The 14,919-nt window shown below is 36.8% G+C and overlaps 1 protein-coding gene across 15 annotated transcripts in view; it reads left to right on the forward strand.

Moving 5' to 3' along the window:
- Window positions 1-14,919, forward strand: part of ANKS1B (ankyrin repeat and sterile alpha motif domain containing 1B) — a 1,113,310-nt gene that overhangs the window by 182,371 nt on the left and 916,020 nt on the right. The gene's annotated exons all lie outside the window — the stretch shown is intronic.

Below are 14,919 nucleotides of genomic sequence, written 5' to 3' on the forward strand. Positions count from 1 at the left end.
ATGATTTGACCCTAATTTACCTTTACCTTCTTTTTCTGCTCCTATGAGTACAAATTTAGATTGGTCATCAAGGCAAAATAACTAACCTTTTAAGGGTCGCTTCTTCTATTTCTATGAAAAATGCCATTGGAATTTTGATAGAGATTGCCTTAAATCTATAAATGACTTTGTTGGAATGTTAAACAATATTATTTTTTCTAGTCCATGAACACAGAATATCTTCCCATTGGTTTGTGTCTTCTTTAATTTTTTCATCAAAGTTTTGTAGTTTTCAGTGTATAGATCTTTCCCTTCCTTGGCTGAATTTATTCCCAAGTTTTTTTTTCTGTTTTTGTTTTGTTTTGATGCTACTGTGAATAGGGTTCTTTCCTGTATTTCTTTTTCAAATGTTTTGTTGTTTGCATATAGAAATGCAAATTTTGTTGTTTGCGTATAGAAATGATTTCTGTATGTTGGCTTTGTATACTGAAGTTTGTTGATTAGTTCTAGATTTTTGGTGGAGTCTTCAGGATTTTCTTTATATAAAATCATATGATATGCCCTCAGACAATTTTACTTTTCCCTTTTATGATTTGGATGCTTTTTATTTATTTTTCTTGTCTAATTGCTCTGGCTGGGACTTCCACTACTATATTTAATAGGAGTGGAGAAGGTGGGCATCCTTGTCTTATTCCTGATCTTAAAACAAAAACTTTCAACATTTCACCATTGAGTATGATGTTAGTGGTGGTCTTGTCATATAGGCCTTTATTACATTGATCTGTGTTTCTTCTATACCCAAGTTGTTGAATGCTTTTATCATGAAAGGATATTTTGTCAGGTGCTTTTTCTGCATTTATTGAGATGACCATATGATTTTTATTTTATATTCTATATAACAATTCTTTTATATTTTAAATGACAGTGTTGTTAAAATACCACATAAGGTATAAAATAGTACTTAAAAGAATATATTATGTTCCCTCTTTTCTCTCATTTTCAGTCCTTCAAACTTAGAGACTACATTCATTGTTGCTGTCTGTCTTGTTCCTTACAATTCTGTCTTCTCCCTTACAACATGCCCCTCAATACCTACTTCTCCCTTCCCTCTTCATTTAAGTAAATTTCTATAAGAATGAAATGATAAACCCAGGACCAGTATTTTATTTTTTATTGTCTATCCCAAGTGCCCATTATCATTCTTCACTTATAGTAAGTGCTCAGTAAGTGGTTTTTTGGTCATTCAACAACTTTTTAAAATTTTGATATTACCAGTTTCTTTCTTCTCACTTAATCTATCATACTTAATCCAAAGTCATTTTATCCCTGTATAGCTATGACTTCCAAGGTTCTGGGTTACATAAATTAAGTAAGATGAGGTCATTTCACCAACATAATCTTACAATATTGTATCAGCTCACTAGCATCCTTCATGACAGTTAAGCAAATTTCCAGTAAGACCTCAGTCAGATGATATTCTCAGAGATTGTGTTTCACATTTATAATACTTATTAATATCTTTATATTGGTATTATTTTCCTTCTGATAGACTGTATAACCAACACCCCATACAGGACAGAAGTGTGTGTGCCTCTGTGTGTGTGTGTGTGTATGTGTGTGTGTATAGAGGAGGGTGGAGAAAGGGAGAATGGAAGAAGAAGAGAAAGAGATCATAATATCATCAGTAGGGACTTTTGTCTTTGCCCTTTGATTTATGAGTTCTCTAATTTTTTAAAAAAATTTTATTTATTTATTTGACAGGGACCCATAAGTAGGCAGAGAGGCAGGCAGAGAGAGAGGAGGAAGCAGGCTCCCTGCTTCCTGATGTGGGGCTCCATCCCAGGACTCTGGAATCATGACCTGAGCTGAAGGCAGAGGCTTTAACCCACTAAGCCACCCAGTTGCCCCTTGTTCTTTAATTTTTATCTTATCCTTTGAAGCAAGTGGCATTCTGTGATTTTGAGAATTTAACCTTAAACCCTGAAGAATCTAATCTTTTCTAGACGTAGTAAAGCATAAAAATTCTGTATTCATAGATCACATATGAGAAGGTATACTTCAAATTTTTTTCTTGTCTATAACCTAATTTAAAAAGATACTTTGATTGTTCATAACCCTGGAATCATATTTACTTAAGATATTCTGACTCGTGCTTAGCAATGAGAGTAACTGGAAGTGAGGTGTGGTTGTTTACTTATTTAATATTTAATATTAAATATTTATTAATATTTATTATATTATTTATTTAATATTCACATATTACATATATGTGGTTGTTTGCTAGAGGAGGAGAGATAAACTGTAATCTGAAAGAGGAGAAGGATCCAGTCACATAAACACCAAGGAAAGAAAATTTGAAATAAAAGGAAATACTGTTTCCTGAGGTGAGAAAGAACTTAATATGTTTAAGTACTGGAAAAAGAAGCCATTGGTGTAGACTGGAGTATAAGTGAACTAGGTAGAGAATAAAATGGAATGAAGTTGAAATCCAGATTAGATAGGTAGGGTCTTGAAGGCCATGGAAAATGGTTTGATTTTTTTTTTTAATCAAAAAATTTTTAAGCAGGGAAGTGATATAATTATGGCACCAGAGTTGGAAAGTCTTCCTCTTCTAAACTCACTGATAATTCTATTTTAATATCAAACATCTGTGTGATATTTATAGCACAATACATTAAAAATATTATCAATGGTTATATCATCGATCTGCTATGTGATAGGTTCTGTGCTAGGACCTGAGATATGTGTAGAAGTCAATAAGATTGAGAGGGTCCTTGCTATCACTAAACTTCTGGTTTAACGTCAGGTATAGACATGGACATAGGCAATTATGTGATAGTATAATATGTGTAATAACAGGGAAGATACAAGGTAGTAATTAAATACATAGGAAACATATTGGACTCAGATTTGGGTGATTAGGGCAGACTTTCCAAATTTGATTCTTTACTCCTTGATTCTTCTTGTATCAAACAAGTAACCACTCTCCTAATTGTTTATGTGTCACGCTCTCCCTACCTGCAGAGATGACGCAACACCAACATACACACAGGTCGATGCACAAGCTCTTGTCTATTCCCTGGTCGATCTTTCTCCTACCCCTGCGGGGAAGTTCCCTTGCCTTATATAAGGCATAACAGCCAATCACAGAGGTGTTCATGTGAATAGGAGGTATCTGGGGCTCGTAGACAGTGGTGGCATAACAGCCAATCACAGAGGTGTTCACGTGGGGAGCACGAGTTCACGTGTGGCCAGGGCGGATATTTTTCAGGCTGTCCGTGTTGCTTGGGCTATGTAGCTGGCGCCATCTTAGGGGCACGACTGGCTCCATCTTAGGGGCGCAACCCCGACATTTATGTTCTCCTTAGCTTATGTCCTTTCTTTTCACAGACCCTGGTTTTTCTATTTTTTCTGTTCTTTCTTAGGCATTCTCTTCCACAGAGAACTGCTCTTTGAGTTCAGGTAGTAACTAAATGCTATTTATTTCCAAGTCTCTAATTCTACTTTCAGCTTCTCACTACTTTTCAGTTCTTTCCTCAAACATCCCACTATCATTGCAAACCAAACTTGTAAAAATATAAATAAATCATCTTCCCACACAAATCTATGCCTGTACTCATTTTCCATCTTTCATTCTTCTAGGACAGATGCTTTCATACTATGTTTGATTCTTCCCTGTTTCTTTTATTCTCCTAGTCTACTAGAGTTCCCCTTTGTTTATTCTCATCATCCCTGTTGGACCGCACTTCACATTCCAGGAACTTCCTCTTCATTCGTTTTTACACTAAAATCCTGGAAGAATGTTTTTTCTTTTTACCATGTCTCTCCTCTATTTTCTCTTAAAACCAGTTTAATCAGGCTTTCTCCTTCACCAGTTCCCAGAACTGCCTTATTGTGTTCTCCACTGACTTCCACATTGCTAATTTCAATAGACATTTCTTAATCCTTTTCATACTTGATCTTTGAGGAGCATTTGCCCAAGCTGATCATGCTCTCTTCTTTCACATGCATACTTTCTTCACTTGACTTCCTAGACACCACACTGTCCTGATTTTCTTTCTTTTTGGCTAGCTATCCCCTTTCAGTCTCCTTTGCTGGTTCTTCCTTATATCTTAACCACTTAACACTAAAGTGCCGTAGGGCTCATTCTCTGGACTTCTCTTCTTTATCTGTACTAACTCTTCTGGCCCAGCAAGCTGGACAGTCTCACAGCTTTCAATACCTACTATGGACCAGCATATCCCATGTTTATAGCTAAAGCTTAGATGCTCTCCTGAACTCCAAATTCTTACACTTAATTGTTTGACATCTCCATTCATGTCTAATACCCTTCTCAAAACTTAACATGGATAAAACCAAACTTCTGCATTTCCCTCTCAAACCTCCTGTACCCTCATTTTTCCCCTTTCAGTAAATAGCAACTCTGTCCATCCAACCTCTGTTCTCCAAAAACTTGGAGTAGTCCCATGCTCCTCTCTTTCTCATGCTCCACAAGCAAATGGTCTTGAAATCTTACTAGCTTTTCCTCCAGAATATGTCTAGGATCCAACCATTTCTTACCAGACTTACTACTGCCACTCTGGTCTAAGCTACTGCCATTCTTTGCCTGGATTATTAAATTTGTATTCCTGTTACCACCATTACCCCTCCCTATTGTGTATTCCACCCCCCCCCCCATCCCCAGAACTGTGAAAGGTTTATTAAGGGGGTATCAGGAGAGACAATGCACAGATGACAGTATGGACAGGGAAAACATCCAGACTGTTAGGTAGATCTGGTACCTTTTCTAAATATATACTGGTATAATATAATAAGTATATATAAATGTAGCCTGGTGGTTTACTGCTCAGAGAGGTCTTCAAATTTCAAGCTGATTGTCCCTGTGGTATAGGTATGGGTGAAGGGTGAGGACCCAGAGGCCACTAGGTGGGCAGAGGAAGATGTGTCCCAGGGCCCCAGGTAGGTGATGAAGGGGGACCTAGGTGGTATGTTGTTCACAGTGGATTTGGTACAGAAGAAGGTCTTCTTGTATCCACAGGGGTCTGGTCCTTTCCTGGAACCGCCTTGGTCATGGTTCCACTGTTGTTCCCTTGAGCACCATAGTCTTCTGAATGGGACCTAAGCTCATGTGGTGGAGGTACTAGTTGTGCTTAGACCCCTAAGTCTACAAATGTGGAGAAGGTTCAGGTAGCCCATATCCAGTGAATCTTGATAAAGGTGGCTCCATGTGGTAGGGCATGGAGGGTGGCCTTGGACAATGAGGAAGGCCTCTCATATCCATACTGACTTTGCCCATCTCTGGGTCTTTATTAGGCAAAGTGCCATTGTTCCTCATGGGAATCCTACCAGCTTCATCATCAGACAAAAGCCCAAATGGTGAAGGTGGAGGTGGTTGGTGAGGGCCATGAGGCCAGCAGGATGGAGGTGGTAGATGTGGCTTATAGTCTATGAATGGTGATAAAGAAGGGCCTGGAAAATGAGGAAGCCGCCATGCATCCATATGGACCTTAGCCATTTCTGTGTCCTTTTTAAGGATGGTGCTGCTGTTCAATCAGAGAACTGCTATAGATTCTGGATCTCTCTGTGGAGTGTTCTGCATCTCATCTTCCTGCATGGGTTCCTGCCTCATGTATCTATCCCTTAGGCAGCATCTTTCCTTCCATTATGTCCAGGCTGTATTTCAAGTAGGTATTCTCCCTGTTCTCCTGTGCCACCTCCCTCTCCCAAATCCAAGCCTTGATCCAGTTGTCTAGAACATTCTTCTCATGAATATACATCTGGTATCTGAAGGTGAGCTCTGTTTCCTGCAGGTGTTCTTGTATTTGTTCAATTTGTTGCTTGTGCTTGTGTATTTCTTCTATAGCTACTTCCAAATTTTCTCTGAAGCTCACCACTTATTCTTCTCAGCCACCAGTTGATAATGTGTCATTTCCAGCTTCTCTTTTGTAACCACTTCTCTTTGTTCATAGAATCCAACTAAGATCTCTGCTTTCTTCTTCAGTTGTTTCAATTCTGTTTCATTGGTTGTTTTCACAGACCTCAATGCATTGCACTTGTCTTCCAGGACCTTTTAACTTTCTTCCAGTTCACATTTCTTGGACCTCAAGGCTCTCAGCTCCGAACCCTAAAATTCATCTTATGACTTCAGTTTAAGAGCTTCATCAGAGAGAAACTTATTTTCTCTCTTAGTTTCTCGAAAACGTTTCTTTGCTTCATTGATCTTCTGCTCTGAAATGGTTGTTTCTTCAGTGAGCTCTCTGTTTTCTTTCTTAAACTGATTAATCTTCTCAGTTATTGTTATAATTTAACTTGATATTCTCAAAACTCTATAGAAAGGACAGTTCTCCAGAGGTAATAAAAATTCACAGATTTCCCAGGAGGTAGTAATAATGGTAAGCTTCCACAGAATTCCAACATCAGAGCCAAGAGGGAAATGGTCAAGCAAAATATGAACAAGCCTCCTCGGGTATTTACACAGGGCTGTCACTAACTTCACAAGCTGCTGAAGCTTCTTAGCAAGCTGGTCCAGGTCATGCGTGAGGAATTCCAGGGTCAGGACAATAAATGACTTTACCACCCTGGGCTTTTGTTCCAGGAAGACTCGGAAAGTGGGACCCCAGCTCATTTTTCTAGAAGGTCCTGAGAGTCAGTAGTTCATATATTCATGACCCAACTGAATGAAACTCCTGTTCCCCTCAATTTGGGTCAGAATTTCTCCCCAGATACAAACCTGTATCTCAGCTGATGCCAAATTGTTGCAAAAACCCAAGGGTCTTTCCAGAGTTTGTGGTGGAACCTGCCAGAAACATAGCTTTGGCTCTCTGTCCCATGGCAGCAGCAGCCTCACATGGTCCTCTGGCCATAATGGAAGCCCTTCCTCCTTATGCTGTCTCCTTGAAAGAGTTGCCAAAGAGATCCTTTTAAAATGTAAGTTAAATTATGTCAGTCTTTCACTTAGAACACTTCTGTGCTTTCCGATCTTGCCCTGACAAAAAAAGACAATGTCTTTTTGTGCCTGGGTGGCTCAGTTGATAAAGGGTTTGCCTTTGGTTCAGGTCATGATCCCAGGGTCCTGGGCTCCCTGCTCCATGGGGAGCATGCTTCTCCTTCTGCCTGTACCTGCCACTTTCCCTGCTTGTGCTCTCTTGCTTTCTCTCTCTCTGTCAAATGAATAAATAAAATCTCTCTCTCTCTCTCTCTTTTAAAGCCCTGGTTTTCCTGCATACCTACCCTTACCCCATCCTTATCTCTCACACTGCATTTTCACTACTCTGTTCCCTACTCACGCTGTTCCAGCCACATATGGTTCATTGCCATTCCTAGAAAACACCAGACACATGCCTACCTCAAGGATCTTGGACTTTATGTTCTTTCTTTCTAGAATGATCTTTTCCAGATACATTTATGGCTTATTCTGTTAGGTTTTTAATCAAACATCAGCTTCTCAGTGTGGTCTTACCTGGTCACCCTATTCAAAATTAGCCAACCTGACAATTTCTAGCCCCCTTTTTACTTTATTTTTCTCCATATCACTATCATCATCTAACATACCATTCATTTTGCTTATTGTATTTGTTTGGCTTCTTTGGTTCAAATGTAGGCTTTACTGTGAGCAGAAGCTATTTTTATTTTTTGTTTGTTGTTGACTGCTGTTATCCAGAGCTTAAAATGATATCTAGACAGATACTAGACAGATAACAGAATTTTTTGAATGAAGTAATACATTTAGTATAGGCCCTTGACCCTCTTGACCTGGTCATCTGTTTAACATAAAAAGCATAGTTTGGAGTTGTACAGATCAGTATTTGTATCTTCATGTTTCCATTATCTAGCTTGGTTAGTTGCTTCCTTTCTCTGAGTTTCAGTTTCCTCTTCTGTAAAATGAGCATAGTAATCCCTGCCCTAAAGTAATGAAGACTAATATGTGTGAATATCAAGATCTTCCCTTTCTGTTCCTGTCCCTCCTTATAAACTTTTTTCCTCTATTCTTCCTCCTCCCACCACTATACCCTATTTTTTTGTCATTTACCTAAACATAAAATAAGCATTTCTGATGTCTTTTCTCATTCTATTTCATTCTCCTGTCTTTCCTGTTTGTTTAAATACTGTTCTTTTTCCAAGATAGAGGTCAAGTCTTTCTTTTTCTATATAGTAATCTCCTCACTTATTCCAACTTAGAGCAGTTTTTGCTTGAACAGGTGGAAAACCTCAGGAGAAAAATGGGAACTATTAAAAATTAAATGGGAATTCCAGAATTGAAAAAGTATAAGTATCTTACATGAAAAAAAAAACCCACTGAACTTCAAATGAATTTATAATCTCTATACTATACAATCACACAACTTAATAACTAATTGGTTTTCATTTAAAGTTGATTATAAAATAGGATGTTGAGTGAAATTGTTCTTTTGCCACAATATGTGCCTAGGACCTAAAATTAAAAACAGAGAAGTTAATACAGTATGGAAGGGACATTAAAAGGACAGTAAAAGGTGAAATTAAAAATGACAATGATCAGTTGCTTTTGAAATAAGGACAGTGGGGACATATAATGAACTGAGTTCTATAGAGTTCCATCCTCTCATTTCTTATACTTTCTCCACTAACTAGTACTTCTGTGAATTTTGCATACGTTTTCACCCATCTTTACATACTTGAAGTTCTCACAGTCTCCTCCACCCCACACCAATTTTGCCATTTTTAAATTCCATCCATCAAACCTTGACTCTGAGGTGACCCCCTTCCAATCTTAGCCCATCTTAAAACCTCTCCTTGGTCTGGACTAGAGGCTTCTCCGGTGCTTCCAATAATCTGTAAATAGTATTTATTGTGATTGTAATTTTAGTAAGTAATTGAGAATTTTATTGGTTTCTTGTTGTTGAAAATACTAGACTATGAACTTCTCAAGGGCATTATATGTATCTCTCATCTATATATTAGCAGATTCTAATACAATGCCTGCCAGAAAAGGAGACTAATTTATTGAATAAGTGAAAAAAAGAAGGGATGGATGGATGGATGGATGGATGGATACATGTTAGAGTACAAATGCTTGACCGAACATTAAGCAAAGGTACCACTTCAAAATCTTCTCTTGGGATGGTTTCATTTTATCTTCATCTGTTTTTTTTCTAAATGACTGCACATTCATTCTTAACAAATGAGAGCTATTCTGGTGAGATCATTTTTACTTCTTTTAAAGTTATTTTCTAACTGTTTCCTTGAAATATTTTTTGTTGCTTTTGAGATGCTTTATAAGAATGAGATAAAACTGATGACTGGTTTTTATTTTTATTTTTCAATTTTGTAAAAGAGGTTGTATTATCCCAATTAAAACATAAATCTTTTGGCCAGGAATTCAGTTGATCACTAAAAGCCATTAATAAGGATAATGTTGTTAATTAAATATTAAAGACTAGGATCTGTTAGGATGAGGCAAAAAATAAACTTAAAAATTTTTACTTAAAATGTAGACTACCTATTGGGTGTCTGGGTGGCTCAGTCAATTAGGTGGTCTAACTCCTGGTTTTAGCTCAGGTCATGATTTCAGGGTCTTGGGATCAAACCCCGCATTAGGTTCCATGCTCAGCAGGGAGACTGCTCGAAGATTCTCTCTTTCCCTTACCCTCTGCCCCTCCCCTTGTTCGTGCTCTCTCTCTCTTTCTCAAACAAATAAAACTTAAAAATAAAATGTAGACTACTTATGAATATTAAATATTTCTCAGTTTGAAGTTAATGTATTTGTGTTGAAGTCTGGGGGTATTAAAAATTTTTTTTTAGTAGAGTAGCAAAATAAGTCATGGATATTCATGGCCATATATTAGTGATAATAAGTTTTATTAACTAAGGTAATCAAGCTGTTTAGGAAAATTGACAAATCATAGAATAGCTCAAATGTAATAGAGTTTTAATTCTCACTAATTTAAAATCCATGATAAGTGTTCCTGATCAGGAGGTGGCTCTACTCCAGGCAGAAATTGAGGAACCAAGACTCCATCTATCTAGTGGCTCTGCCATCTTGAGCACAGGCTTCTAAGGTCACCTGACTAATCTGTAAATGACAGCAATGGGTAAACAAGGTAGCGGATACAGGTAGGAAGTTTTAGGGGAAATGTTTGAAAACACCAATCACTTTTCATATTCCATTGGCTAGTAGTCAGCCATATAGTCACTTGGCTATTCCAGTCTGCAACGGAAGCTTAAGAAATATAGTCTGTCTATGTGCCCATGAGGTAGAGAAAATAGGTTGATAATCATTTAACCAGAATTGGCTCCATAATAGTTTTTATAATTTAAATAATTTTCTCCATATTTATACTGGTTTTTATAGTTCTCATTCATAGGAACTTTTCATAAAGGTAGTCCCACATTTAAGCATTCATTTATTAATTAAAATCATCCCAGTTAAAATTGTAGAGCATCTTTTATATAACAGAAGTTAGGTCTTTATGTAAGATAATTTCAAGTTCTAATTTCTTCCAAAAGAAAATTATAGTTATTTCTCATTATTGGCTCATATAGATAATAGGTCCTTGCTTAAAAGTTATTATTATGAACATGAATACATAGTTTTTGATGCATATATTTACATATCATAATAAATATGTGCTTTATTCACTAATATACACATTTGAGTAAATAAAATTAGCAATCTTAAAGTGCTTGAGAAAGAATCAGATCTTATTTTCCAAAAAGCTAATGAAAATTATTTCTTTTTGACATTAAGAAACCCCACGATGAAATAGAATGTTAATGATATCTGGCCAGGTAGATAAGTCAGTAATTATCTTAACAATCAGAGTTAAAAGTTGGGTTATATATCTGTGTATGTATAGCATACCTTGATATGCTCTTTTTGGGTTCTTTTCTTATAGTGAACCATATTTGCTTTCATTTGATTTGCTTTAGAGTTCCTCTTACTCTTGATATTCCCAAAGTAATATTTTTCATCTATCTTGCTGTCAAGATCTTTAAATCCTGAGAGATAATTTCTGGAACATGAGCTTCTGGTGGTCACAAATTTAGCCTTGGACCTCATTTTGTTTATACTGACTTCCTGAAGGAAGATTAGATTAGATGGCATTACTTTGAAATGGTCCTGTGATCATACTCTAGGTACATGGTAAAATTTTGTCTGCTTCCATTGAAGGTTAAGTGTCAAGCAGAAGACTGTGTACCCATTCCCAGACTAGGGGAGGACTACCAACTACATGGAGGATAACAGAGACCATCATTATGCCAACCATCAGGAAAAGAAGCCAAACACTTCTGCCCATTGCATCTTGATATTGGAATTGCCAAGGAAAAGACAATGTAGTTAAGCACTGGGTAGAACAACACTTTTACTTACATAGAGAAGAGACAGAGCAAGATTAGCTCTAATAGTATGTCAGCCCCCTATGACCAGCAGATCTCCTTCCTGGCAGCCAAGGTGAGCACATGGCCTGCACACACCCCTCTTGTGTGTAGAACTCTTTCAAGCTGAAATACTGAAAGCTGGGGTGTGCCTGAGGGCCACTGAGGCTCACAATTGGTAGAAAAAAGGAACACTCTCTGAGCCTGAAACAGGGAAAGATATTCCCATACAAAGCCATAGCTGGGCAGTGTTCCAGGCCCAGGGACCATTCTTATATGACTGAATGGGGCAAGGCTGTGCACATGAGATTGCCTTTCCCAACAAGGTGACAGCCATATATAGATTATACTAGGTCACTTTCGGAAATAGGACAAAATTTTCTAAATTTCTACATTTTATTTCTGAATTTTACATAAACCAATTCAAATTGACTTAAGCAAAAAGGAATATTTTAACACACATGTAAATGAAAAATCAGGCTTTTATGTTGGCTGAATGCAAGTGCTCTAACACTGTAATCTGTTATCTGTCTTTTTCCATTGTGCAGATCAGTTTTCCCCTACTTTATAGCGTGTACTGTATACTTTGTACCATACATTCTCAAGCAAGTTTCCCCACAGAGTGGCAAAGAAGGGAAGTAGCCCACAGTCCATTTTTTAAACCCTAGCCAAAAAGAAAGTCTTCTTTCCCCAAGTTTCAGCAAAATTTCTAACTTTGCTCTCATTTGACCCTGACTCAATCTCAGTATCCAAAGATGGATTTGTCAAGTATGGATTATGTGCCCACATCAGAGTTTGGGTGATAAGATCATTCCTCCTTGAACAGAAATGTTCAATTATATATTAATGGTTCTTTTTGAGCTATAAACAGCAGACTTGAAAATGGGCTTGTATTGCATATGATCAAAACAGTATGTTTTTATAAATATTAATATTTAAAGTAACTAATAAGATACTCGATTTCAAATCCAATTAAAGGAAATCAGTGAAGTATTCACTTCAGGCTGCTTTTACTTTCACCCGGTCACACACATTATCCTTGGTACTCATAGTAAGATTTCTGGGAAGGATCAAGGTTATCATTGATGACACCCAAATAAAATGAAGTTATCTAGTTCATATGGACATTGAAATTTAACCTTAATACCATGATGCTTTCTCTAGTAAGATGAGGGAGCTAGTAACAATAATAAGAAATACATTATCAACCTTTAAGGGCTATAGAGGAAATAGAATTAATATTCTACCTCTAAGAATAGAAAGTGAACACATGGTGGCAAAAATGCTTTGAGTATAGAATGAAAAAGAAATGTATATTTATATATCATTATTCTTTACTTTTTGAGATTCTTGGTGTGTCCCTGTTCCTTTTTGATGGATTATTTAGGAGTTTAGACATTGTTTCTTGGCAAGGTTTGCTAGAAAATTTTACATACGTGTAAAATGAGAGATAGCAATGCAATCTTGAAAGGCAGGACTAAGTTAAAATGTAAAAGAGGAGAGAGTATTCATTGTAGGCCAAGGGAACTTTTTAAGCAACATCATATAAGTGGGACTGCATACTGTTTGCAACAATGTGACCAAATTGGATGGCTGATACGTAGAGAGGGTTATAGAGACAGGGATCTGGTGAGAACTTCGAATACTTGGATAAGTAGTGTGAAAGATATTTTTTAAATAGTGGGGAGGCAGTAAAGATTTTTAAACAGGAGTTTAAGTATGAAATAGTTTGTGGAAAAGGAGAAGGAGATAGAGTTTGCATAGAAACCAATTAAATAACAAATGCATTTCTCTGGGAAAGAGAGGGTCTAGATGAGAGTGGAGAGTTGTCAGGAAAGAAAGAAATGACTTTATTTACCTGATGCTTATAGGATGTAGGAGAAAGAGGAAGAGAGAAGTCAGGGATCACAATCTTTTACAGCTCAGAAAACTACTGACCTTAGTTTTTTGTTTTTTGTTTTTTGTTTAATATTTATTTATCCATTTGAGAGAGAGACAGGGAACATGGGGTGGGAAGCAGAGGGAAAGGGAAAGAAAAACTCAAACAGACTCCATGCTGAGTACCGAGCCCGACGTGAGGCTTAATCTCATGACCCTGAGATCACGACCTGAGCCAACAAAACTGTGCCAGACCTGAGTCAAAACCAAGACTTGGATGCTCAACTGACTGTGCTACCCAGGTACTCCACTGACCTTAGTTTTTTATAGTTTTCTTTATAATTGTAAAAGTAAAATGCATATATCCAAGGAAATGAATAGTTTTGCTCTCTTTTCTTTAGAACATTTCAAGTTATCAGAAATAAATGTTATAATAGCCATAGAGTCTGCCATGTTGAGGACTCTTTAGTAATATTAAAGGAAATTTAGAAAACAAAGGAAACAAATTCCATCACCCTAACAATGCTATTTTTTGTTTTTATTTTGTGGTGAGCCCTGTGTCTCCAGGGATTTGTAGTCATACACAATTGCAATAATCATTTATCTAGTATTTTCTTATTGTTCTATTTATTTATTTAATTAGATATTAGAATAGTAATTAATACTTTGAAGAATTTTTAAAAAATGTTTAAAATCTTTGAAAATCCTGACTGTAAAGATCCCTTAAGCAAACAGTTGTGTCTTTTCTTTAGGAGGGCTTCTTGGGTTCTTAAAGATGCTTTTTTTTTTTTTTTTAAGATTTTATTTATTTATTTGACAGAGAGAGGTCACAAGTAGGCAGAGAGGCAGGCAGAGAGAGAGGAAGGGAAGCAGGCCCCCTGCTGAGCAGAGAGCCCGATGTGGGACTCAATCCCAGGACCCTGAGATCATGACTTAAGTCAAAGGCAGCGGCTTAACCCACTGAGCCACCCAGGTGCCCCTTAAAGATGCTTTTGAAGCCTCTTCTTTTTATAATATATTTTTTTTCTATTTGCGGATTTCTAATCCTTCAAGGATAGAGCATCTACAAGGAATGTTAAGACAGTTCTATAGCTTTAATTATAAAGTGAAGAAAAAGAAACTAAGAGTAAAAAAGAAACATCAGTAGCTATAGTGTTGTGTTTGTTGATTTCAAGATTCCCTTAAGAAGTGAGTCAAAATGTAGAGGGAGAGGGGAGCATAGGGGTTTCAGGAAGGCAGTGTGAGGAGTGCTTCAGTTTGGGTCTTTCTTGGGGTCACAGTTTTAAGTGGAACTTTTAATGATTGTCTTGTATTGTGAGTCAGGAATTTCTGTTGATCAAATCCTGGGATTTTGTACCTTGTTCAAATTCTGTACTATTAGTACATGTTGAGCAATGTTACGTTGAGGGTAACGTGTGATTAACGCTCTTATTCATAGGAATTTTTTTTTTCATTTATTTATTTTCAGCGTAACAGTATCATTATTTTTTTTTTTTTAGGAATTTAAGTAAAAATTTATTCATTTGAAACTCCCCCCTCCTTCTCCCTCCTTTATCACTTCCAATGTCTCTTATTTTATTTTCCAGATATTTTAGTATTTTTTCAGTATTACCATTTTTCTCATTAGGACTGTTAATGACATACTATTCAGAATCAAGTATGTGTTAAATTGCATTGTCAAGATGTATGAAGTTTTTCCAAAACCCA

The sequence above is a fragment of the Mustela nivalis genome, assembly GCF_964662115.1.
Source record: "Mustela nivalis genome assembly, chromosome: 7".
In the NCBI taxonomy this organism is placed as follows: domain Eukaryota; kingdom Metazoa; phylum Chordata; class Mammalia; order Carnivora; family Mustelidae; genus Mustela; species Mustela nivalis.